Source organism: Pseudorca crassidens, chromosome 1, assembly GCF_039906515.1.
Source record: "Pseudorca crassidens isolate mPseCra1 chromosome 1, mPseCra1.hap1, whole genome shotgun sequence".
NCBI lineage: Eukaryota > Metazoa > Chordata > Mammalia > Artiodactyla > Delphinidae > Pseudorca > Pseudorca crassidens.
In genome coordinates, this window is record NC_090296.1 from 149,810,621 (window position 1) to 149,838,270 (window position 27,650).

Consider the following 27,650-nt stretch of genomic DNA (forward strand, 5'->3'; position numbering starts at 1 on the left):
GTTTAAGTTAAATATTTATGAGGCACTATGCTCCAACTCAGAGCGTGAGGGGAAAATAAACTCATCTGTAGTGGACACTTTCATTAAGTCCTGTCATGGGCCTGGGTCAGTCTGGCATGCATATGGAGATTCAGCAATTATTAAATGATTTATTGGTGTTTGCTTTGTGTACAAAGTTCTCCAAGAATATTATACCCTTTCATCATGGCTTCACTTGCTCAACCTGAAATTTTATGTCTGACAGTTTGGAGCTTTTGATGGTTAAAGGACTGAAACCTTTTCTGATTTAAATATTTTAATTTCGGCCAATTTGTTTCCATCTCTGCTGTTCTGTGTGTCAGTCACTTACGAGTTTAAGATCTGATATCCTGTAAGTTAGAAATTATTTCTGTTTATGGGTGGTATCTGCTTTGGAAATGAAATTTGGGCTGAAGGTTGGCAGATGCCATCACAGCCAGGGAAAGGGAATTTTGTGGGGGGAAGATTTGGTTATAACCAGAGACCCAGGGGGCTTCCTGGGTCCTGCTCTCTCACTCACACCCCACATCCTGCCTCTCACCAGGTCCTGTTGATTCTGCTTCTGGAAACCCTCTTATATCTGTTCCCTTCTCTCCTCGCCCTGTCGTGCCTTTTGTCCAGTCTCTCAGCATCTCTAAGCTGAACTGGTCAAGAGCCTCAGCCGTGGCTTCCTTGCCTTCAGTCTGGTCCTCTTCATTTTATTTCTCAAACTACAGTCAAAGTGATCTTATCAAACATGAACCTGATCATGAAGGACCCCTACTTGTCTCTTTCTAGCCTCTCTTCTCCCCGTATTCTTCTTCTGTACAACTTATGCAAACGTTCACATAGCTCCCTAAACACTGCCAGCTGCTTCTGCCCTTTGTGCCTTGTAAGTGTGCTTTTCCTCTGGCTGCAGTGCTCTTTCCTCTTTTGTTCATTTGGAAGACTCCTGTTTATCCTTCAAGACTCAGCTCCAATGTCACCTCTTCTGTGAAGTCTTCCTGTGTTCCTTCACTTGTTTAAGTGGCCCTGGTCATTGTCCTCCTTATCACATTGTCCTACATGTCAAATATTAATGGCCATGTCTACCCTTTCACCAGACTGTGAGTGCCAAAGAACAGGGATAATCTTTATACTTCCCCCTTTCGGTAGACACACAGACAATGGTGGGTGTTAGATAATTTTTTTAAAAATCCAAGGTACTAGAATTTATTAGATTGCTAATTGTAATTTATATTGACATAAAATTATTTAGCCTAGAAATTAATACTTGTTAGTTTGGAGGAAAGACTTTACTTCTTCGGCATTGTTTTCGACTCCAGAAACATATTTTCTAATTTGTGAAGAAACAATTTATTTAGTGACCTGTGTCTCTCCTCATTTGATACTCTCATCCACATGAACAAATCGGTTTTCTAGAACTGGCCAGCATAAGCGCTACATGTGGCCGTTGAACTCTGGACGTGTGGCCAGTCTGAATGGAGAAGTGCTGATTCAGATTTTGACTATCTAGTATGACAATGAGAATTTTTTTTGAATGAGTTAGTTGAACACATTCAGATGTGTTTCATTTGAAACACGCATCCCTGTTCATAATACCATATGATTTGGTGTTTTATGCACAAAAGTAAAAACACTTAAAAAATGTCAATTGGGCTAAAATCAAATGTTCACAATATAGTATATACAGTATATACAGTGAGAAATGGGAGGGAGACAGAATTTCTACAAGCTGTGAAACCACATTACCGTACTGGTGAGAAATCTTAAGGGTTACTTCAACCATAAGGTTAAGGTGAAAGTTAACATAGCTGACATGGCTGTTGGTCTGAAGTGGTTAAACAGTAAAATTCCTGGACGGCTGCAGGTCTGGAAACTTTAGAACTTTAACACGTTAGAACTTAATCTGTGTTGTTCTTCTGGCAAAGGAGAGCATTGAAAAGCCCCTCCCCAGCTCAAGTGCAAACAGAACACAAAATCAACTGGCCAGAAGACCCAGGGGCTGAGATTCAGGAAAGCCCGAGGGCTGCAGGGTCCCTCGCCTGGAAAGAGGACCTTTCCCTAGTGACCATTAATGGGCAGTGGTCATTGCGCAGAGGGTATAGGAAAGGGGAAAAAGCCCTGATGGTGCAGGTGATGATGCCACAAGCAGAGGCTGAGAACAAGACCTCAAATTCAGGAAGAGAGCCAACGTGAAAGAAGAATGATTATGGTCTTAGGTGAGGGGACAGTCCAGGCAGAAGAGAAAGAGCAACAAGATCTGAACAGAACAATCCTTATTATTGGAGAATTGGAAATATATGTATGTCTATAATTGCCTATTCTATAGAACTGTGCTTAATTTAACCAGAAAGTAAACCATTAACTTTAGTTCATCTAACAGATATCAGCAAGAACAGTACACTAATTACAGAATTCTACTAAGTAAGAGATGGATAACTGTGTCTTATGTCTAGGCGTGGATGACATGGTGCAGAAGCTTATTGGTTTCTGGTCCCAGTTCTTTTTTTGTTTTTTTTTTCCTTTCAGAGATCATTGAAATTCAGTTAATCACATTGCATTTAGTCATAAGTTAACATGCTTATTTCCTCCACTTGCCTGTCACCTCCTCAAAGGAAGATTTTCTGCCAAGTTCATGGTTTACTCCAGTACCTATCACAGTCCCTAGCACAAAATAAATGGCCTATAAATCCTTGATGAAGGAATGAACCAATGTGTTTGTTGCCCTGAGTGCGTGGTGACCTTGCCGGTTTTTACGTTGGTTGCTATTTGCTGCTGAGATTCTCTCCTTTCAGCATCATCTCAGGGTTGGATTATTCTGGAACACATTTTCTATTACTGCAGTTGCAATTCTTTCCTTGGCCAGTCCATATGTGTGTGTTGCATTATCTGTGCTGTTTGGCCTTGTTAATACATTTCTTCTTTGCATCTTTATGGTCATCTTTCCTCCTATGTCCAGGCAGTCTTAGGCCTCCTGCCCTGTAAGGGTGATCTCTAATCCCTGCAAGCCCCTGCCCCAAATATATGTTTATTTATGTGCTTAAAAATAAGTGGAGAGATGTTCAAAATGGCGGAGGACTGAGATGTGGAGATCACCTTCCTCCTCATAAATACATCAAAAATACATCTACATGCGGAACAACTACAGAACAACTACTGAACGCTAGCAGAAGACATCAGACTTCCCAAAAGGCAAGAAAATCCCCGCATACCTGGGTAGAGCAAAAGAAAAAAAACAGAGACAAAAGGATAGGGACAAGACCTGCACCAGTGGGAGGGAGCTGTGAAGGAAGAAAGGTTTCCACACACTAGGAAGCCCCTTCGCGGGTGGAGACTGCGGGTGGCGGAGTGGGGAAGCTTCGGAGCCGCGGAGGAGAGCGCAGCCACAGGGGTGCGGAGGGCAAAGCGGAGAGATTCCCGCACAGAGGATCAGTGCCGACCAGCACTCACCAGCCCGAGAGGCTTGTCTGCTCAGCCGCCGGGACGGGTGGGGCTGGGAGCTGAGGCTCGGGCTTTGGTGGATCCCAGGGAGAGGACTGGGGTTGGCTGCATGAACACAGCCTGATGGGGGCTAGTGCGCCACAGCTAGCTGGGAGAGAGTCCGGGGAAAAAGTTTGGAACTGCCAGAGAGGCGAAAGACCTTGGTTTCGGCGTGCATGAGGAGAGGGGATTCCATCCCAGTGTGCCCACAGAAGGCAGAACACCACCTAAGCAAGCTCCAGAGATGGGCAATAGTAGAGGGAGATCAGCTCGGTGCTCTGTGACCACCTAGAGGGGTGGGATAGGGAGAGTGGGAGGGAGGCAGAAGAGGGAGGAGATATGGGGACATATGTATATGTATAGATGATTCACTTTGTTATACAGCAGAAACTAACACACCATTGTAAAGCAATTATACTCCAATAAAGATGTTAAAAAAGTAAGTGGCAAATTTCTTTTTAAATAATAATTATGTATGTTAGGAAACATATACATAAAAGGAAAAGATGAGATCATTGAAACAGTTATATCTATAATTTATAATATAATGTACTCAATTTCTATAAAGGAGAGCAACGTGATGGACGTTTTTTGGAAATTTACTATTTTTGAAAACCTTATTTTAACCCCTTTTGAATGATTCAAAAGTCTGGTTCTAATTTCAGTTTATTTTAGTATTTGGTTTTAAGGGCTTCTATAGCTGAAAAAGATGCCTTCCAGAAATAAGCAGATCCACATGGAAGCAGTACTGCCCTTACACTAAAATTTGCAGTTCTGTCAGTTTTGCAAATTTTTTAAAAAGTTGAAATTGGGCGAGTAAGTATCCATATTCTTGAGGTGGATTATTCTTGCATATTAATCAGAAGATGCTGCACATTTACTTTGTTAGTAAATGGGTTTTAAACTTATTGAAACTCCTTGAAAGATTTTAAACTGAGTTAGAAAAATTCTGCTTCCAAGTTTTTTAGTTGTGCAGATACCAAAGTGTTTATAGGTGTCAAGCATAGTTTATCGCAACATAATCATATAATGATGAAAATATTTCCAAATAACCGTTTTCAGTATGCTCTCTCCATATCATGTTTCTTTCTGAAAAAAGCTCCTTTCTGTGTCTTAGATGATATATGACTTTTACCCTGAGGATTCAAATGAGATGTATTTGGTGTGGAGGTGTGGAATGCAGGGAGATATTTGCTTAGGTAGCAATTTACTGGTGGCCATTTATAATCATAGAAAAGTCAAAAAGTTTTGAACACTCAACCTTTGTGTAAAAAAAACGTGCAAAATTCATCTTTTTTTTTTTTTTTTAGTGTTTATTTATTTGGTTGCACCAGGTCTTAGTCCAAGCAGGCAGTCTCCTTAGTTGTCGCATCTGGGCTCCTTAGTTGCAGCTTCTGGGCTCCTTAGTTGTGGCTCGCCAGCTCCTTAGTTGTGGCACACGGGCTCCTTAGTTGTGGCATGCAAACTCTTAGTTACGGCATGCATGTGGGATCTAGTTCCCTGACCAGGGATCGAGCCCAGGCCCCCCGGCAGTGGAAGTGCAGAGTCTTAACCACTGGACCACCAGGGAAGTCCCAGCAGTGCTTTCTACATGGTATCCAATAGTATATCTTGACAAATGTGCCCAGATATTTTTACCCCTAAATTGTTTTATGAGTACTTCATCCATATTTCCATGGCAGGAAGAACAAGTGTTTTCTACATGGTATGCTACATTTTGGGTTTTTACTATTAAGGAAGAAAAAAGACAAACATTTAGGATTATATTTAGGGAACATTGTTTAAAGTATATTAGTTAGTAATTCATGATATTAAATATTACTGAAAACATTATGGAGGTTTGTCTTCATCTTCTGGACCCATATCTTCTGCTAACCACAGTGGCTTCACACTTTTCAATATATATTTGAAGAGTGAGGTTCATCATTACTATGATGAGCACAGATCCCTGATACAAAATATCTTTGTGATCATTTCAAGTTTGGCGGCTCACTTGCTGGCAAATCTCACTGTTCTTTTTCCTTGTCGTATGGCTGATGAATAGCTTTTACCCGTAGCAGAAGTATATCGGCTGTTGTTGCTCGCTTGTGTTTGCATTATTCGAATTATCTTTGTTCTACTGTTTCTTTGCAAGAATCGTTTTAAGCCACTTTTCCATTTTAAGAGGGTTGGTTTAGTAAAAACTACATAATGTAACACATAAATCCATGTGCCTGGAAATATTAAAATAACACAGTACGTCTCAGTATGCTGAAAGGAACGAAACACTTCCTTTCACAGTATCCAACAGCTATTTTCTGGCTTGCATACTAACTGGACATGGGGCCTTCTGATGTGCTGGCAGAGTGAGGGGCCGACATCAGTCTATGTTTTAAGCTTCAGCAAAACTTAATTCCTTGTCTTTTAAAGATAAAAAATAAATATAACTAGAGATTCTAATTTCTTCCCAAGCCCCAGTGGTTCACCTTGCCCACTCCCTGGGGCGTGTCACCCTGTTTGGAGACCACTGCTCTAAGAACATGTCCTCCCAGCTGGATGGGTAGAGGGTTTGGTTCTCTGGTCCCTCCATTAAGAGGCGGCCTGAGCTGCAGGGCACTGACTTCATCCGCCCCTCCTCTCCTTGGCTCTTGTTGACCACATGTTTGTATCTGACCTCCCATGACCCTTTCATCTCGCTGGTGCCCTGTGTACCAATACTGGTCTCCTTGTCTTCTGAGTGCTCTTTTGGGGCTGTTCTCTTGCCCACAGTGTTTTGAGTACTAGGAAAATAATTTCTCTAAGTTAGTCCTTGACAAACAGAGTGCCTTAAAGAACCCTGTCACCTAGGAAACAGCAGATGCCTTTCTTTCGGTTCTTTTCCTCTCAGACTTCGCCTGGCTGACCAGTATCCACTGTTTGGGTGCATCAGAGGACTTCTGAGCCTAAATAAAAGACGAGGAGCACTTTTTAAGTCCTTCAATTCTCTTTGCATTTCATACCTCTGCCCACCCCCCAGTTGCAGCTGTTTTTCTTATATGTGTCCTGTAAATATCTTACCTATACTTTTTTTTTTCACTTGATCAAGATTTATTTCAAGGCCTGAAAACACTGACTAATCAAAAGTGGCCCTACTGCCATTTCTTATAATATATAAACACTTAATATAAAAATTAAAAAATTGTAGACACTATTAACTAAGTCCTAAACCACACACTATAGGTTTTTCAAAAACAATAGTTATTTAACAAAATGTAAGGTGACAATATCAAAGAATTTTCACACTTAATGAGGATATAATCAGTCGCAAGCTACTCAAAGAAACACATCTTTTTTACACCTTCCATGTTTGTTTTTAACTTTGTTTCATAGAACCACTGATAATTGGGGCTTCTTTCAAGTATAGGATTTCTAACATGAAATTACATTTTCTAAGTATTTCTATAAATAAGAAATGAAAAAGACACATACTACATTGTTTGCCGTAAATTCATACACCAAAAAATCAAAACAATCCAACTGAATTTATTCCTGCTTCCCCCTTCTCCAACATTAGCTTTAGATGTTTTTCTAAATATTATATAAACAGTTTTGTTAAAATCAGTTCTCTCATTTATGCAGATTAGGGGAAAATGGTTTTATAATGAGTTATCTTTAAAATTACCTTCTAGATAGCACTCTTTAGCCTTAAATTACATTGTGCACACACAGCTACAACAGTTTGCATTTGCTCAGGAACATACAATTACATTAAAAACAAATAACTTTGTATTTCATAGTTTAGTTGGCTCTTAACTAGTTTCCCTAGGGGGGAAACAAGTATTTTGTGTTGTTTAAGAAACTGGTATATATAAATGAACTGCTAGGTGTTCATTTAAACTTTGGGGAAACCTACAGATGAAGTTTTGGGTGTTTTTTCTAAAATGCAAAAGATATGCACTTAATCACTCTTCATATAGTGAAGGGATGGGATGGCAGATACAGACGCAGATGAAACTCTACATTTTGTAAATGTAGAGTTGGATATTCTAAATGGAAAAACTGACACACAATTGTTTACAGAAAACAAAGGTTAAGAAAAATGTTGAAGAATATCTACGCTTAAAGAGGGAAGTGTTATACAACACAAAAATGAGACCTAGAGATTCGAAAAACACTCATTTTACTGTTTTAAAAGAAAAACAAAAAAACTAATAGGGAGAGAGTCTAGACCAATTAGAACTGAGGCAGCTGTAACAAAAATGGAACCCAGTACAATGATTTGAGCCCTTAAAGGAAATGACTAATTGAAATGAAATTTCACAAGTCTTTATGTCTATAATAATATATAAATGCATAAAATATCAAAAATACGAAGTCTGGATTTTTCCCCTTAGGTTTGTAATAAACTGTCAAACCTCTGCTTAATATAGTTACTTTTATAAGCCTTCTGATTAGCAGAGCATGCTACACAGTACATGCATGCTAAAATTTTACCATGAGAATTATAGTTCTCATCTCAAACTAGTGACTTGCCTGTTACCCATATTTATATATATTTCATTTCCATTAAAAAACACTTAAGACCTTTCAAGTGTACATTTTAATCAGCATATTACATAAAAAAGAATCTTGATTTTTAAAATGAACCTTTTTAGTACTGTAACATGATGGGTTTAATTGAACAGTTGGAACGTAATATGGTAACTACATTGTACTGTTTAATTCACAGCTGTAGGAAAATGTTTGATTTTTAAAATATAACCAGGATGAGGCTGTAGAGTTATGAGCAGTAAAATATTAGAAAACAGTGAATGAATAAATAAGATGCCTTTCCATCAGTGGCCATTCATTAATTTGCTTTTACGAACCTGGAAGAAATTGTCTTCTTTGAGTTTCAAATGTTCTGGTAAATCTAGTCGTTTCTTAGCTTCCTCAATATCACCTTGAATTGCTGAAATAAGTGACTCTAAAGAATCAAAGTTCTTTTCTGGTCTGAGGTAGCCGACGACGGCCACATTGAGAAGTTCCCCATAGAAGTCCTCTTTGAAAGTATGCATGATACGAGTTTCCATGGACTTTTTCGTATTCTTGTAGTATGGGTTCCATCCTATGCTCATCACCATCTTATGGACGTCTCCACTTCCAACACTGACCCAACCATGGTAAATGCCAGTGGATACATCAGCTGGAAGATTATCTATTACTTGTTTAGGAAAGTTAGCTATAGGGATGCCCAGTTGCTTGGAGCTGTGACCGAAGCCCCGCACCACCTGGCCGCGGCAGAAGTAGGGCAGGTGCCTCATGACGCCGTCAGCTCGGGGTGCGGGCTGCGGTACAGTCTGCGCGTCCGGCGGAGCCGCCATCGAGGCGGTGCCAGGACCTCCCGGACCCGCTGGGGGACACGGGCGGGAGCTCCGCAGGCCGGCCGGCGGGGCGAGCGCACAGGCGTACAACGGGCCGAGCGGCACGGACGACATGCCCCGGCGAGACCCTCACGCAGCTGACCGAAAAGAAGGTGTTGGGCGACTCAGAGGCTGCGTCTGGGCTCCGGAACGCCGGCGACCTTGGAAGTCCCTACCTATACTTTTAGTCTTAAAATGATATGTTTAAAAAATATACTTAAGAAGCAAACAATTGTTTCAGTGGTGAATCAGATCCCAAGGAGTTCACTATTAGAAATGGTGAACATCTGGTTTATCACTGAGAAATAATCTCTTTAGGATTGAAATGCAAAAAGTGTTTGTTATTTCCTCTCATGAAAAGAGAACGAGTACTATATTATTCTGAAGATCTGGGTTGGATACTTGTGGACGTTGATGCTGGAGAATAGATAGATCCTATAAGTTCTAAATATTTGCTGTTCCTCAAATCTAACAAGAAGGTAAGGTAGCCAATGCTACTCCCTGTAGTAATGCTTAATATTGATATAAGACCCAGTGGACAATGGAGATAGCAGTGTGGGGAGGCACATCCTCCACTCCATCCTCCATGCTTCCGTGCGTTATCGTCGTAAAATATATAACTCTACTTATATCGCTTGCCTGCTTAACAGCTTTTGATGGTTCTCTGTTGCCCAAAGAATAAAATGTAAACCCCTGGCTAGCATCTAGGACCCTTTATAACTTTATTACAACCTCCCTTCTTATCTCTCTCTCCCTCTTTCTCTCTCAACACACACACACACACACACACACACACACACACACACACACACACACACCTCATTTCTTCTAGACCAATAATTCTAGTTACATCAGAATCCCATATTCTGGGTAAGAGCTAGATTAGATCATTATACAGTTGGCTATTAGAATGCATCTAGAATAAGAGAGCTGTGTTAACAGCACGTAGTTCAGGAATGGGAGATCTCAATGAGGAACCAAAATGTTCTCAAAAGTGACTTATCGATTGCCTGTGGATCTTTTTTTTTTTTAATTAATTTATTATTTATTTTGGGGGGCTGCACGGCGAGCAATGTGGGATCTTAGTTCCCCGACCAGGGATCGAAACTGTGCTTCATGCTATGGAAGCGTGGAGTCTTTTTTTTTTTTAACATCTTTATTAGAGTATAATAACTTTACAGTGGTGTGTCAGTTTCTGCTTTATAACAAAGTGAATCAGTTATACATATACATATGTCCCCATATCTCTTCCCTCTTGCATCTCCCTCCCTCCCACCCTCCCTATCCCACCACTCTAGGTGGTCACAAAACACCGAGCTGATCTCTCTGTGCTATGCAGCTGCTTCCCACTAGCTATCTATTTTACGTTTGGTAGTGTATATATGTCCATGCCACTCTCTCACTTTGTCCCAGCTTACCCTTCCCCCTCCCCGTATCCTCAAGTCCATTCTCTAGCAGTTCTGCATCTTTATTCCCATCTTGCCCCTAGGTTCTTCTGACCATTTTTTTTTTAGATTCCATATATATGTGTTAGCATACGGTATTTGTTTTTCTCTTTCTGACTTACTTCTCTCTGTATGACAGTCTCTAGGTCCATCCGCCTCATTACAAATAACTCAATTTCATTCCTTTTTATGGCTGAGTAATATTCCATTGTATATACGTGCCACATCTTCTTTATGCATTCATCTGCTGATGGACACTTAGGTTGCTTCCGTGTCCTGGCTACTGTAAATAGAGCTGCAATGAACATTTTGGTACATGACTCCTTTTGAATTATGGTTTTCTCAGGGTATCTGCCCAGTAGTGGGATTGCTGGGTTGTATGGTAGTTCTATTTTTAGTTTTTTAAGGAACCTCCATACTGTTCTCCATAGTGGCTGTATCAATTTTCATTGCCACCAACAGTGCGAGAGGGTTCCCTTTTCTCCACACCCTCTCCAGCATTTATTGTTTGTAGATTTTTTGATGATGGCCATCCTGACCGGTGTGAGATGATATCTCATTGTAGTTTTGATTTGCATTTCTCTAATGATTAATGATGTTGACCATTCTTTTATGTGTTTGTTGGCAATCTGTATATATTCTTTGGAGAAATGTCTATTTAGATCTTCTGCCAATTTATGGATTGGGTTGTTTGTTTTTTTTTTTTGATATTGAGCTGCATGAGTTGCTTGTATGTTTTGGAGATTAATCCTTTGTCAATTGCTTCATTTGCAAATATTTTCTCCCATTCTGAGGGTTGTCTTTTCGTCTTGTTTATGGTTTCCTTTTCTGTGCAAAAGCTTTTAAGTTTCATTAGGCACCATTTGTTTATTTTTGTTTTTATTTCCATTTCTCTAGGAGGTGGGTCATAAAGGATCTTGCTGTGATTTATGTCATAGAGTGCTCTGCCTATGTTTTCCTCTAAGAGTTTGATGGTGTCTGGCCTTACATTTAGGTCTTTAATCCATTTTGAGTTTATTTTTGTGTATGGTGTTAGGGAGTGTTCTAATTTCATTCTTTTACATGTAGCTGTCCAGTTTTCCCAGCACCACTTATTGAAGAGGGTGTCTTTTCTCCACTGTATATTCTTACCTCCTTTATTAAAGATAAGGTGACCATATGTGCGTGGGTTTATCTCTGGGCTTTCTATCCTGTTCCATTGATCTATCTTTCTGTTTTTGTGCCAGTACCATACTGTCTTGATTACTGTAGCTTTGTAGTATAGTCTGAAGTCAGGGAGCCTGATTCCTCCAGCTCTATTTTTCTTTCTCAAGGTTGCTTTGGCTATTCGGGGTCTTTTGTGTTTCCATATACAAACTGTGAAATTTTTTGTTCTAGATCTGTGAAAAATGCCCTTGGTAGTTTGATAGGGATTGCATTGAATCTGTAGATTGCTTTGGGTAGTAGAGTCATTTTCACAATGTTGATTTTTCCAATCCAAGAACATGGTATATCTCTCCATCTATTTGTATCATCTTTAATTTCTTTCATCAGTGTCTTATAATTTTCTGCATACAGGTCTTTTGTCTCCTTAGGTAGGTTTATTCCTAGATATTTTATTCTTTTTTTTGCAATGGTAAATGGGATTGTTTTCTTAATTTCACTTTCAGATTTTTCATAATTAGTGTATAGGAATGGAAGAGATTTCTGTGCACTAATTTTGTATCCTGCTACTTTACCAAATTCATTGATTAGCTCTAGTAGTTTTCTGGTAGCATCTTTAGGATTTTCTATGTGTAGTATCATGTCATCTGCAAGCAGTGCCAGCTTTACTTCTTCTTTTCCAATTTGGATTCCTTTTATTTCTTTTTCTTCTCTGATTGCTGTGGCTAAAACTTCCAAAACTATGTTGAATAATAGTGGTGAGAGTGGGCAATCCTGTCTTGTTCCTGATCTTAGTGGAAATGCTTTCAGTTTTTCACCATTGTGGATGATGTTAGCTGTGGGTTTGTCATATATGGCCTTTATTATGTTGAGGAAAGTTCCCTCTATGCCTACTTTCTGGAGGGTTTTTGTCATAAATGGGTGTTGAATTTTGTCGAAAGCTTTCTCTATTTCTATTGAGATGATCATATGGTTTTTCTCCTTCGATTAATTAATATGGTGTATCATGTTGATTGATTTGCATATATTGAAGAATCCTTGCATTCCTGGGATAAGCCCTACTTGATCATAGTGTATGATTCTTTTAATGTGCTGTTGGATTCTGTTTGCTAGTATTTCGTTGAGGATTTTTGCATCTATGTTCATCAGTGATATTGGCCTGTAGTTTTCTTTGTTTGTGACATCTTTGTCTGGTTTTGGTATCAGAGTGTGTGGCCTCGTAGAATGAGTTTGGGAGTGTTCCTCCCTCTGCTATATTTTGGAAGTGTTTGAGAAGGATAGGTGTTAGCTCTTCTCTAAATTTTTGATAGAATTCACCTGTGAAGCCATCTGGTCCTGGGCTTTTGTTTGTTGGAAAATTTTTAATCACAGTTTCAATTTCAGTGCTTGTGATTGGTCTGTCCATATTTTCTATTTCTTCCTGGTTCAGTCTCAGAAGGTTGTGCATTTGTAAGAAATTGTCCATTTCTTCCAGGTTGTCCATTTTATTGGCATAGAGTTGCTTGTAGTGATCTCTCATGATCCTTTGTATTTTTGCAGTGTCAGTTGTTACTTCTCCTTTTTCATTTCTAATTCTATTGATTTCAGTCTTCTCCCTTTTTTTCTTGATAAGTCTGGGTAATGGTTTATCAATTTTGTTTATCTTCTCAAAGAACCAGCTTTTAGTTTTATTGATCTTTGCTATCGTTTCCTTCATTTCTTCTTCATTTATTTCTAATCTGATCTTTATGATTTCTTTCCTTCTGCTAACTTTGGGGCTTTTTTGTTCTTCTTTCTCTAATTGCTTTAGGTGTAAGGTTAGGTTGTTTATTTGAGATGTTTCCTGTTCCTTAAGGTAGGCTTGTATAGCTATAAACTTCCCTCTTAGAACTGCTTTTGCTGCATCCCATAGGTTTTGGGTCACTGTGTTTTCATTGTCATTTATTTTTAGGTATTCTTTTATTTCCTCTTTGATTTCTTCAGTGATCTCTTGGTTATTAAGTAGTGTGTTGTTTAGCCTCCATGTGTTTGTATTTCTTACAGATCTTTTCCTGTAATTGTTACCTAGTCCCATAGCATTGTGGTTGGAAAAGATACTTGATATAATTTCAATTTTCTTAAATTTACTGAGGCTTGATTTATGACTCAAGATATGGTCTATCCTGGAGAATGTTCCATGAGCACTTGTGAAGAATGTGTATTCTGTTGTTTTTGGATGGAATGTCCTATAAATATCATTTAAGTCCTTCTTTTAAAATGTATCATTTAAAGCTTGTGTTTCTTTATTTATTTTCATTTTGTGTGATTTGTCCATTGGTGAAAGTGGGGTGTTAAAGTTCCCTACTATGATTGTGTTACTGTCGTTAGTATTTGCCTTATGTATTGAGGTACTCCTATGTTGGGTGCATAAATATTTACAATTGTTTTATCTTCCTCTTGGATTGATCCCTTGATCATTATGTAGTGTCCTTCTTTGTTTCTTGTAATAGTCTGTGTTTTAAAGTCTATTTTGTCTGATATGAGAATTGCTACTCCAGCTTTCTTTTGATTTCCATTTGCATGGAATATCTTTTTCCATCCCCTCACTTTCAGTCTGTATGTGTCCCTAGGTCTGAAGTGGGTCTCTTGTAGACAGCATATATACAGGTCTTATTTTTGTATCCATTCAGCCAGTCTATGTCTTTTGGTTGGAGCATTTAATCCATTTACATTTAAGGTAATTATTGATATGTATGTTCCTATTACTATTTTCTTAATTGTTTTAGGTTTATTATTGTAGGTCTTTTCCTTCTCTTGTATTTCCTGCCTACAGAAGTTCCTTTAGCATTTGTTGTAAAGCTGGTTTGGTGGTGCTGAATTCTCTTAGCTTTTGCTTGTCTGTAAAGGTTTTAATTTCTCCATCAAATCTTAATGAGATCCTTGCTGGGTAAAGTACTCTTTGTTGTTGGTTCTTCCCTTTCATCACTTTAAATATGTCCTGCCACTCCCTTCTGGCTTGGAGAGTTTCTGCTGAAAGATCAGCTGTTAACCTATGGGGATTCCCTTATGTGTTACTTGTTGCTTTTCCCTTGCTCCTTTTAATATTTGTTCTTTGTATTTAATTTTTTTTTTTTTTTTTTTTTTGGTACGTGGGCATCTCACTGTTGTGGCCTCTCCCGTTGCAGAGCACAGGCTCCGGACGTGCAGGCTCAGGGGCCATGGCTCACGGGCCCAGCCGCTCCACGCCTTGTGGGATTTTCTCAGACCGGGGCATGAACCTGTGTCCCCTGCATTGGCAGACAGACTCTCAACCACTGCGCCACCAGGGAAGCCCGGTATTTAATTTTTGATAGTTTGATTAATATATGTCTTGGTGTGTTTCTCCTTGGAGTTATCTTGTATGGGACTCTCTGTGCTTCCTGGACTTGACTAACTATTTTGTTTCCCATATTAGGGAAGTTTTCAACTATAATCTCTTCAAATATTTTCTCAGTCCCTTTCTTTTTCTCTTCTTCTTCTGGGGCCCCTATTATACGAATGTTGGTGCCTTTAATGTTGTCCCAGAGATCTCTGAGACTGTCCTCAATTCTTTTCATTCTTTTTTCTTTATTCTCTTCTGCAGTAGTTATTTCCACTATTTTATCTTCCAGGTCACTTATCCATTCTTCTGCCTCAGTTATTCTGCTATTGATCCCTTCTGGAGAATTTTTAATTTCATTTATTGTGTTGTTCATCTCTGTTTGCTCTTTAGTTCTTCTAGGTCCTTGTTAAACGTTTCTTGTATTTTCTCCATTCTATTTCCAAGATTTTGGATTATCTTTACTATCATTATTCTGAATTCTTTTTCAGGTAGACTGCCTATTTCCTCTTCATTTGTTAGGTCTGGTGGGTTTTTGCCTTGCTCCTTTATCTGCTGTGTGTTTCTCTGTCTTCTCATTTTACTTATTTTACTGTGTTTGGGGTCTCCTTTTCACAGGCTGCAGGTTCGTAGTTTCCATTGTTTTTGGTGTCTCTCCCCAGTGGCTAAGGTTGGTTCAGTGGGTTGTGTAGGCTTCCTGGTGGAGGGGACTAGTGCCTGTGTTCTGGTGGATGCGGCTGGATCTTGTCTTTCTGGTGGGCAGGTCCATGTCTGGTGGTGTGTTTTGGGGTGTCTGTGTCCTTATGATTTTAGGCAGCCTCTGTGCTAATGGATGGGGTTATGTTCCTGTCTTGCTAGTTGTTTGGCATAGGATGTCCTGTACTGTAGCTTGCTGATCATTGAGTGGAGCTGGGTCTTGGCATTGAGATGGGGATCTCTGGGAGATTTTCGCCGTTTGATATTACGTGGAGCTGGGAGGTTTCTTATGGACCAGGGTCCTGAACTTGGCTCTCCCACCTCAGTGGCACAGCTCTGACACCTAGCTGGAGCACCAAGAGCGTGTCCTCCACGCAGCTTTCTGTCCTCTATTTCCACACAGGTATTGCAGTCTACTTTGATATCTGAATGTTGAGTCTGATCAAGGAAGCTGTAAGTTCCACTTGCTTGAGTTCTTTGAGCAGTTTACTTACTCTGGAGCATCAGTCCTTGGTGAGACAGGCAGAATCATTCGTCCATGAGCTGGAGATGGCGAAAGGGGGTGCTGGCTTCTCCCACGCTGTCCACAACTTTGTTGGCAGGTCAACCCTGCCCTGTGGGCGGCAGGCTGGGTGCAGCTGTGTGCGGTGCGAGTCAGCACCGCTGGGCCCGGACAGCCACTGCCAAGGGGTCTGGAGCGCAAGGTTCCTCCGTCCCGGGGTGCACAGTCCGCTCCTCTGTGCTTTGCCTGGTGGGAGGCTCGGAGTTCTTTCGCTCTGCACGCAGGGGCGGGGCGCACGGCTGTCCCCTCCAGATGCGGGGTGCCCTGATCGCTCCTTCCTCCTCCTGCCCGGGAGGCGCATGCATGGGTCTGGTCGCGGCCGCTGCCTCTGCCGTTCGCGGGCTGGCAGAGCGTCCCCACCCCACCGCGGGTGCAGCCGGGGGCTGGGGTGAAGCGAGAGGGATTCCCCTCTGTGAGTTCGGGCTTCCCCACCCGGCGCAGACCCGGGAATCGGTCCGCTGCCGCCGCTGAGGGTGCAAGAAGCACTTAACGGCAGCGCAGCCTGTGCCACCGGCTCCGGCTGGAGGCGGCGGTGGCGGCGCGGCTCGCGCGGGGACTCGAAGCGTGGAGTATTCACCACTGGACCGCTAGGGAAGTCCCGCCTGGGGAATCTTGTTACATGCAGATTCTGATTCAGTAGGTCCACAGTGGGACCTGAAATTCTGCATTTCTAACAAACCTTCAGGTGTTGCTGCTGGTTTGCTGTGCACTCTGAATAGCAAAGCCCTAAGCTGTGCTGTTCAGGATGGCGGCCCTAGTCGCATGTAGCTCTTTAAATTTACATTGTTTAAAACTGAATAAAATTTAAAATTCACTTCTTTGGTCACACTAGCCACATATCAAGTGCCTACTGTATTGATGCACAGGGATGAAACATTTCCAACACCGTAGAATGTTCTATTAGACAGCACTGTTTTCTAGAGCACTGTTTTTCAGACTGTTTTCTACAGGTCACCTACGAAATCAGAATCTCTAGGGATAGGGGACTGGAAATTTGCATTGTAAACAAGCACCCCAGGGGGTTCTTATGCATGCTAAAGTTATAGGAAAACTTTTACAGAGTTGTAAAGTCTGATGTTTAGAGATAAGTCTAATGTGGGAATAGGTAAATATCAGAGACAGACATGGAGAAGCAGCTCAGCTTAAATTGGAATGCCCTTCTTGTCAGCCATGGGAAATATGTCCAGTTGTCTACAGGTGCAGTAGGTTTCACCTGGTGGAGCTGACCTCTGACACCAAAGCCATGTAGGGTGGAAGAGGTATAAACTGCTCAAGCCAGGAGTGTTCTGCATGTGTGCAGCCTGTCCCAGATGTGTTCTCTGATCCCACATGCCTCCTGGTCCACCGGGTGCTAACATCTTGTGTGGACTAGAGGCTGCATTCAGTTTCAGGGATGACTCTCAACCCAGGTTAGTACAATCCAGAAATAGTTCTCTTCTTTTTCTTTAGATCTTTTGGATCTCCCTTTTCTGTGCAGGAACATATTTTGGGCAGATCCTCTAGTTTTTGGATCACCTTCAGATATAAAAAGAAGTTCCATTCTCAGGTTTCAAAAAATTCAGTCCAACCTTATATCAAAAGTTTACTTTCTCATCCAACTCCACGCTTATTTCTTTCTTCCACTTGTGGGGAAGTGGGGAGAGGTCTCGGTGTGGTATTTCACTTCCCTTGCTCCTGTCTTCCGGCGCAGAAAGTTCTGACAATGGAGGAAAAGGACAAAGCTCACCTGAGTGGGCGCTGGTGTAACCTGGCCATCAGTGCCTCTGCATGCCAAATGCCCACTTACGGGCTATCTTTCATAGAGGCACTTTGTGAGAATCTCTGCTGGGACTGCGTGCACCGATCCACTCTCCCGCTGACCTCTGGTAGCCTCTTCCCAGCCCCTGCCCTCCAGAGGCACAGGGAGGGCAAGGAAAATGACACAGCCTTCTCTATAGCTGCAAAGTCCCTTATTTCAAAGAATCGTCTTAATCTCTTATCTTTTCTAATACAACCTGGAGATGGGTGATTGTGGTGGCTAGTTGAAGAACCATGCTGGCTACCTTTTACCTGCTGGTAAAGCCGGCACGGATATATGTGTTGGACACCTCTTGTGCTGCTCCTATGTCCTCTGGGGCTGTGTTTTTCTCCAGCCGTTGCTGCAGCAAACTGTCTGCCTACAGGTGAAGACAGCATCTCTCCTCACCTGCAGGGCTTCCCACCCCGGAATGTCATGTCTGAGTAAGACCCTTGCAAGAGCCCTCTCAGTCACCCTGGCGCATGTGCACACCTTGCAGTGTGGGGAAGTCAGCATCCCAAGGGGCAGCGCTTGACCAGTGCAGGTCAGGAGCCCGTCGATGAATTCTCTCCACTTCCAACCTTTGGGCAGACAATTCTGAGTTCTCTTCTGCATTGCTCCTCAGAGGATCACCAGGCTAGTAGCGCTGAACTTCCGTGACCTTTCTCTGCTTCCTCTTCTCAGTCCCCCGTTCCTGTTTCTCGGGCCACTTCCCCCAATATACTTCTGCATGCATTTCCTTGTCCCAGGGTCTGATTTTCAAGGGACCAGGCTAAAACAACATGTCCATCACTTCTCTTTAGAATGTGTAGATACCTGTCACCATTGTCCCTGCCATGGAGACTGCAGAAATTCCAGGGACAAGGAAAAGCCCCATGGAGCAACATTTTACACATGGTAATTGTACATGGATAGCTGACAGGCACAGACTGATCACTGAAGCGGAACTCCATGGTGGTTAGTAGTCTGCACGGCATTCCTGTTGATAGAAGTTCACGTTCTTGTTCTCGTTTTTGAATGTGGGTGATGTACAGTGCACAGATCAACCTTGATTTAGTTGTTGAAGAGAGCTCTCCAAAGGCAGGAGGTAAATTGGAGTCTACTGTCTGAGGTTACTTTGTGTCTGACTATATCAGCTATGGTCCTTTACTTCAAGCAGAGACCGAACTTAAGTAAGAGAAAAAGAGATATTGGAAGGAGCAGTGGGTGCTGTGATGAGCTGCCTGATCCCCTTTTAGGACTGAAATATGCTTTGCTCCAGCTGCCAGAATGTTGGCTGCTGGCAGCTCAGAGCTGAGGCCCTCGCCTGGAATTGCTCTTGGCTAAACAAAGTCATCTTTCCCAAGGTTAGCGCCCCTTCTTGGTGACAACCCATACCCAGTGTCTGGTCATTGTAGAGGTACGAAGGCCTGGCTCCTTGCTTCAAGGCAGGCCACCACTGAAGGGCCATCCCAGCTGCAGCTCCCATGGGACTGGCTGAGGCCTGTGTGCTGTGCACAGCTGCATTGCAGTTCCAGTTCTCTCCCTGCCCAGTTCTGTTTCTTTCCCTCCCTCAAAGCCTTAGAGCATTCCTCGGTAAACTTCCAGCACACCAATCTCCAACTCACTTTGTTTCCTGGGAAATCTGATACTGGGAGTTCACAGAACTGAAGGAAGAACTAAACGCACGAAGGACAGAAAACAGGGCAGCCCTGGGGATCCTAGTGGCAGAAACTTGTAAATCCTTTAGAGGGATGTCAGGGCATCTCTGCTCAATATTCACATTCCTGGGAGGGAATATATGATGGGCTTGTTAAGGTCAGGAAGAAGGGCCCTGTGATTGCAGCCCCATCAGAACTACATGAAGCAGCAGACAAGAAAGAAAAACAGTAAGTGTCTTCTGGACCATGGTATCTGGAGTTTCTTTGGAGGAAGAAGTTGAATATGTTAGCTGAGGACTGGAGCTCTAAACAGAGGGTGCCACGGCTCACAGGTTGCCAAAAACAGGATTGCCCCTGACCCTGGGGCAGGAGCAAGTGGAAATAAAACCCTGGAAACTTTACCCAGAGTCCATCAGGGTGCATCACCGAAATGGGAGACAGGTTTGTTGACTGGTTCTTCCTTGCTGGGTGGCTTCTTATAGGAGGAACAGTGTCCCTCAGGTGGACTGAGAATCCTGGAAGTTCTGCCAGATTTGGTGGAGGGACCCTCCCTCTGGGGGTTGCATATGTAGCAGGCTTTTAGGGAGTGCTTTCTATGTACCAGGAACCACCAAACATTAACTTTCTTCTTCCTCTTGAGTTCAGAACCAGCTGAGAGACAGACACAGGGCTCAGACAGAGGGTAAGTCAAGTATCAGCTTTGTTTTTTTAAATTTTTATTGGAGTATACATGATTTACAATGTTGCGTTAGTTTCAGGTATACAGCAAAGTGAATCAATTATACATACACATGTATCTACTCTTCTTTTTTCTTTTTTTTTTTTAAAGATTCTTTTCCCATGTAGGCCATTACAGAGTATTGAGTAGAGTCTCCTGTGCTATACAGCAGGTTACTATTAGTTATCTATTTTATGTATATTAGTGTGTATATGTCAGTTCCAATCTCCCAATTTATCCACACCTCCCACACCCCCATTATCCTCTGGTAACTCTAAGTTTGTTTTCTACATCTGTGACTCAGCTTTGTTGATAGTGGGTGGAGGATGGGGCTTGGATGTAGGGCTTCCTAAGACTTGGCTCCTGCCTGGCTGCTCCCGCCCTCATCCTCAGCCAGTCATGAGTACAACTGGCCAGACACCCACAGGCCCTCCGAGCAGGGCAAGAGCTCAGCGTGTGGCAGAGAGCACTTTCTCTATGGGGAGACAGGTCCAAAACAAAGAAACCAGGGAAGGCTGAATCCTTCAAACTCCAAGGTCCTTCTGTGAATCCTAGCAGCCAGTGGGGGGAGGAGGAAAGGAGAGAGGGCAGGAGTATTACTCTGGCTGAAGTCTCCCACCTGAGCCAGGGACACGGAAGTGCAGGACAGCTACTCCCCATGTATGTACATACACTAACATATTCAGGGCCTTGTCCCTCTAGGAGGTAGGACTGTGCCCAATTCACAGAAGAGGAAACTGAGGCCAGGATCATATTCCAAATAAGCGGAGGCTCAGGATTTGAACCAAGGCTTCCCTGATTTTAAAGCCCATGTTCTTTTCACCACCCCGTGCCCCCATCTTCATTTAGAATGCTGGAGAAAGGAGGTGCTCCTCGATCTCTTCCTGAACGCTTACAGGGAGCTCTCCTGGGTCCTGGGGCCACCAGCTCAGTTTGGGCTTGGTTGCTTGAGTTCCCTCGAGTACTTGAGTCCACGACGTTGGGCATGTGGCAGATTGGAAGAGACAGTCACCTGGCGTAAATGGGAAGACTGGGAGAGGGGTCCCTTCATGTGGAGCTGGACTTTGGTCTCCCCTTCAGGACCTATGCCTGTGGGCCAGGCCAGGCTGTCATCATAAGGCCAAAAAGGTGGCTATAGTGGTCTCACTGGGCCTCCCACTGGGGAGCCCTGGGCCCCGTGAGGACAGCTGCTGTAGCTCAGCCCCTCCAGTTGGGTCTATAGAAATCAGTTCGTGAAATCAGCTTTTTCCAGGACTGGGCCAGCTGGGGTTTCTCTATCAACTCAGATATGCCTTTCTGTTTTGTTCATTTGTTTGTTTTTGCTTTTCTCTATTTTTTTGGCTCTGCCGCATGGCATGTGGGATCTTAGTTCCCCCACTAGGGATCGAACCCACGCCCCCTGCAGTGGAAACTTGGAGTCTTAACTACCAGACTGCAGGGAAGTCCTACAGAAATGCCCTTTTGGCTTACTTCTCTCTGACCACAAAGTGCCAGCACTCAGCCAGTCCTCAGTGGGCTGCTTCCCCCAAGTCTGCGCTTTCTCTCAATTTCCTTAGAAGCCTTTCTGTCATCCACCAAGTGGTTATGTTCCTTGCTTTCCAGTTTCTCTATAGATGGTCCAACCATTACACATCTGCATTCCCTCCCCTTATCTTTCTCTCCTTCCTTCCCATCTCCCTCCCCTCTCATCCCTTTGCTCCCTCTCTTTCCTTCTCTCTCTCCCTCTTTCTTTGTCTCCCTCCAAATCCGTCTCCCATCTCTACGTCTCTCCCTTCCCCTCTCTTCTTCCCCAACACCCTCACTTTGAACCCTAGGGGGACGGGGCTTTCTGCAAAGGAAGGGTCCTTGTCACATGATTATGAGACCTCCAATGTTATCTAGCGGAAAGCAGTACCCTGGGTATGTTCTGCTAGGGACTAAGGGACCATAAAGGAGTCCTGAATATGATGGAAAATCACTGGAAGGTGCTGGACTTGGGGCAGATGCTGCAGGGGTGAAGGTGGGTATCTGTGCCCCCAGAATGAGAGAGCAGGTGACAAAAGGAGAGGGGTTCCATACCTCATTTTAACCTCTTGATAGTTTTGCCCAGACCTAGTCCTGCCAGTGTTATTATCACCTGTAAATGCATTGATTTCTACCATTGAATCCATCCATTTTTTAATTAAGACTTAGATAAAGTTTTAAAAAAAAATCCCATCCACATTAAGCACTAGAAGGGAAATTTCAGAGAATGAGATGATCAGATTTCTAAGCTTATTGAAAACCTATAGATAACTGCATGGCTGCTCATGCCATTTTAAAAAAACAAGTGCGGCTAGGCGAGCCACTTAATAATGTGGGAATTGTCGGTGGTGTGGATTGTGGACAGAGGATGAGCTCACCCTGGGCAGCTGGCATTGGCTGTTGCGGAAATGAACCACTGTGGCATGCTGCAGGCCAGCTGCACGGGGTCACACTGCAGATGGAGCCTCACAGCTTCTTAGGACCTGCCACCGTGCAGCCAGCCACCCTGCAGGCAAAGTGTCCAGGTCTGTCCAAGAGCAGTAGAACCCAAACTCATCCCGTCCGGTGTCAAGCCACACCCTGGAGCTCACTCTTGGATTAGCTATAGGTCTGCAGAGGCATTTAATCCTTACCACAATCCTGAGATACATATTATTACCCCTATTTTCTAGGTGAAGAAAATTGGTGAGCACAGGAGGGAGGGAATTTAAATACAGAACCACAGGATGAAGCAGCAGAGCTAGGGCTGTAGCCCGGGTTTTCCAAGTCCTGGTCATGTGCACCTTCTGCTCTATCAGGCTACCCCACCACCAAAAACAGTCTAGATGGGGAGCAGTTAAAGGAGCCATCTTTTGGCCTCCGCGGTAAATGTGTGAGAGTTGGTAGGTGAAAGGGACATGTGGAACATAGGAGTTACGAGTATAGACTCTAAAATCAAGCTCTGTGGGTTCAAATCCTGGCTCCCCCACTTAGGAGCTGTGTGACCTTGTATAAGGTACTTAACTTCTCTGTGCCTCTTTATAAAATGGGGAATGGTAATAATATCTACCTTGTAGGTTTGTGGTAAAGGTTAAAAAGATAATGGATAAAGCGTTGAATACAGTGCCTGGCACACCGTAAGTTGGGTAAATGGTATATATAGCTTGAGCCCACTTTTAGAATCAGAGGAAGTCTGTGAAAGTGCCTTGTATAGTGCCTGTCTCATCTAGGTGATCAGGAATTTCCAATACCTCCCTGCCATCTTTCCTCTGGTTTTGAGTCCTTATAGGCCCTCCCTGCAGTGGACTAGGATGCTGCAGGTACCAGGTTAGAAGAGCTGCATCTCAGAATTGACCCCTGACTATGCAGTACACTAACTGTGACCCTGCAACTGGCCTGGGCTTCATTTTCCTCAGCTATAACATAAAGGGATAAGGAGATAGCCAGGTTTGAGCAACTGTGTTTCGTGAACTTCTACATCAGAATCACCTCAATAGATTGTTGAAAATGCATATTCGTGGGCTTTTCTCCGTGTTGACCAAATCAGAATCTCTGATGGTGGGGCTCTAGGACCTACATATGTACAAAGCACTCCCCACTCTGTGTCCTGGCCCAACTCTCAGGGATTCTGATATAATTGGTCATTAATAAAATAATGAAAGTAAATAATAAAATACATTAATAAATTAAAATTTAATTTAATTTTTATCTCTGGTTGTTGTACAGATTTTTTGTTTCTTTTTGGTTTTTAACAGTTTTACTGGATGTGCCCAGATATGGTTTTCTTTGTACTTATTCTGTTTGGGGTTCATAACACTTCTTTCATCTATGGTTTGATGTCTTTGGTCAGTTTTGGAAAATTCTCAGTCATTATCTCTGTAAAAATTACTTCTGTTCATTTGCTCTTTCCTCTCCAAGACTCCAATTACATGTGTGTTGGACCTGTTTGCCATGTCCCATTTTGTCTTATATACTTGCCTCCCCATCCCTGTTCAATATTTTCCATCTATTTTTTTCTCTCCATTCTTTCAATCCAGATATTCTCTAGTGACCTTTGAAGTCTCTAATCCTTTCTTCAGCTGTGCCTAATTCACTATTATACTCATCTATGGAGTTCTTAGTTTTAGTTATATATTTTCAGTTCTAGAATTTTTATTTGATTTTTAAAAATACATTTTAATCCTTTACTAATATTCTCCACCTTGTCCTTCATTTTCTTTTCTTTCTTTTTTTTTCTTTATTTATTAGGATTGCAAAATGGCTACATTCTATCCTATTCTCTATCATTCTATCTTCATTTATTATTAGCTGGAAAACATCTAAAAGGTGCAACTGCCACTCATCAACTATTTGATTAATTGAGGTATAGATTTTACAAGAGAGGCAGGATAAGTGCTTCAGTCAAACTTACAGATTGGAACTCATTATTAATCCTTATTGTGATGACTAATACTTTTAAAATTAATTTTTATTGGAGTATAGTTGCTTTACAATATTGTGTTAGTTTCTGCTGTACAGCAAAGTGAAATTTGGATTTCTTTATGTCCTTCATTTTCTTGGACATATTACTCACAGTTGTCTTGAAAGCCTATCTGATAATTCCAATATTGGCATCTCCTTGGATCTCTTTCTATGTCTATGTTTTCTCTTGGTTTTTGGCCCTTCACACCTCCTAGGATACTTTGTAATTTGCTTATCGAATGTCAGATATTGTGTATGAACAATTGTGAGATAATTTGAGACTCTGAGAGGATCTACTTTTGCTTTTGGAAGTTAAGGGAGGGGCAGATCATCATAATCCAGTCTGGGTTGAGCAGATTTGAAACTAGGCTTTAGTCTTTGTGAAAAAGGCTCTCTTTCTGGTTAGTCCTTATTCCTAGGTTTCAGATCCTAGTTGAAATCTTGGGGTGTGTACCAGGATACCCCGTCTTGCCCTGAGCCTCCATTTTTCTCCCCCAGTTTGCCGAGACGACAAAAACACTGTTCAACTTCACGCCCTGTTGGCTGCTGGTTTCTATCTTTGTTTCTCCTTCTCTTGGCTTCTTCACTGATCAGTTTCTACAAAACACAACTTCTCAGCTTTTAGGATTTTCTTAAGAATCAGCAAATGCTTCAAGGCCAAACGCTGTGCCCAATGTCAGGTTCACCTCCTGTGATTTCCCTCTCTGAGATCTCAGTGCCTTGAGATCTTGCCACATTTGCTAGCTCTCTGTTGTTTTGTAAACAGAATTTTTGAAAAATGTACTTTTGTTCATAGTTTCTATTTGTTTGCAGTAGAAATGTTGATCTGTATAAGTTAGTGTGCCATAGAACGAAACTCCTTGGTATTGTTTGTCTGATCTTCTCGGGGGTTTTAGTGGGAGAAGCACTGGACAGAATCAACTCGTTGCTAGATCATAAGAACTACCTGAGGCCCTCGTTTAAAAGTCTCATTTCCTGGTCCTGACTTAGGCATACTGAATCACAGTCTCCAGGGGAAAAGACTGGTAATTTGTGGTTCTAACAAGTACTTCTAACAAAGGCACATTTTGGAAACAATGAACAAGTGACTCTAGGGTCCTGAGCACTTTCCAATTGTATTCTGCTTGCCTAAGCTTATTCCAGTTACCCCAGTGACCCTACCTACCTACAAATAACCCCTGTGTATACTGGTGAGAAAGAGCCTGGCAGAGAGGGCAGGGTGCTGCCTTTTTACTACCCCCTCCAAATTACTTTTGCATTCTGCACCTTCAAGAGTGGGAGCTTCCTTTTGCTGAATTATTTCCAATTTCTTCCTTAGACGTTTTAATCAGAGATGAAAAATGACTGGTCTTTTGCCAGCATTTCAGTCTAAGAGGAAGTTATTTGCCTCTTAGAAGTCCATTAATTTGCAATGGCTTTAGCGCAGAAGGCAGTGTGATAATGTAGAAAGGGACCTGCAATCTGGGGATCAGGGATGAGCCCAGGGTACTTTGGTGGCCTAGGAGTTGTGGGCGTCCCTACCACCACCTCTCCTCCCTGCATTAATGTAAGCTCCCTTTGCCTGCTTGACTATATCTGTTTGTCATCCTCCAATTGCCAGTCGTAAGACTAGAGTACAGTGCTGAACTTCACCACTGACATCCTTTTTAACCCTTGCTGGCTCCTCTGCCATCTCCTTGCTGATTCCCTGCCGTTCTGCTGAGTCCCCCAATAACATTTTCCTGCATTAACGTCTTCCCCTTGTTTTCTCTTCCTTAGCTCCTTTTTCTCTCCTTCTTCCCTCCTCTCCTCCTTCTCCTCACACCACTCCCCCTCTTCTTCCTTCTCCCTATTCCAGAATCAGAACAGGGGCTGTAGTATCCTCTCGTGTACCTTCCCTCTATCATTCCTCACCAGAGCTCTCTCCAGAACCACCTCTCAGCAGATGGGAGCTCAGGCAGGAGGATAAAGTTGTCAAATTCCTTTTCTCTGGACTGTATGGTAAGACCAGTTTCCCTAGTTCTCTCTGGCTCAGGAGGTCACGTCCCACTTTGGAGGTCTCTCACTGTCCTAATGCATGGACTATGCAGTAAATGCTACCCACATCAATAGGAAAACAAGGAAATATGCCCAGTGGAAAAAGGGAAAAGGACATGAAAAGGTAATTCATAAAAGAAGAGACACACCATCAACAGATGAATGGATAAGGAAGACGTGGCACATATATACAATGGAATATTACTCAGCCATAAAGAGAAATGAAATTGAGTTATTTGTAGTGAGGTGGATGGACCTAGAGTCTGTCATACAGAGTGAAGCAAGTCAGAAGGAGAAAAACAAATACCATATGTTAACACATATATATGGAATCTAAAAAAAAAAAAGAGGTTCTGAAGAACCTAGGGGCAGAAAAGGAATAAAGACACAGACGTAGAGAATGGACTTGAGGACACAGGGAGAGGGAAGGGTAAGCTGGGACGAAATGAGAGAGTGGCATGGACATATATACACTACCAAATGTAAAATAGCTAGCTAGTGGGAAGCAGCCACATTGCACAGGGAGATCAGCTCTTGCTTTGTGACCACCTAGAGGGGTGGGATAGGGAGGGTGGGAGGGAGACGCAAGAGGGAGGGGATATGGGGATATATGTATATGTAGGTCTGATTCACTTTGTTATAAAGCAGAAACTAACACACCATTATAAAGCAATTATACTCCAATAAAGATGTTTAAAAAAATAATTAAACAATGAGACATAAATAGCCACAAATATGTGAGAAATATTTAATTTCATATATCATCGTAGAGCTCCAAGTCAAACCATAGGAGTGCTAAAAACTAATCAGAACAATGATAGTGAGTTTTGGCTCTGATGCAGGGAAATGGACACTCTTATATACTACTGTGAGAGTATAAGTTTTTCAGTCTTTCTGGAAAGCAATTTGGCGAAATGTAACAGATATCTTATAATGTTCCATGACTTTTGACCCTGTATTTTTACTTTCAGGAATTTATCCCAGTGAAATAATGTAAGCTATTTGCCCAGAGATATAAACAAAGATGTTCAGCATGGGGCTGTTTTCATAGTGA

At 42.3% G+C, this 27,650-nt stretch overlaps 1 protein-coding gene and 1 pseudogene across 7 annotated transcripts in view; one reads left to right on the forward strand and one right to left on the reverse strand.

Annotated features, from left to right (window-relative positions):
• The window catches only part of MTHFS (methenyltetrahydrofolate synthetase), a 271,461-nt gene that overhangs the window by 51,398 nt on the left and 192,413 nt on the right, over positions 1–27,650 (forward strand). The gene's annotated exons all lie outside the window — the stretch shown is intronic.
• LOC137203165 (riboflavin kinase pseudogene) lies at positions 8,044–8,741 on the reverse strand (annotated as a pseudogene).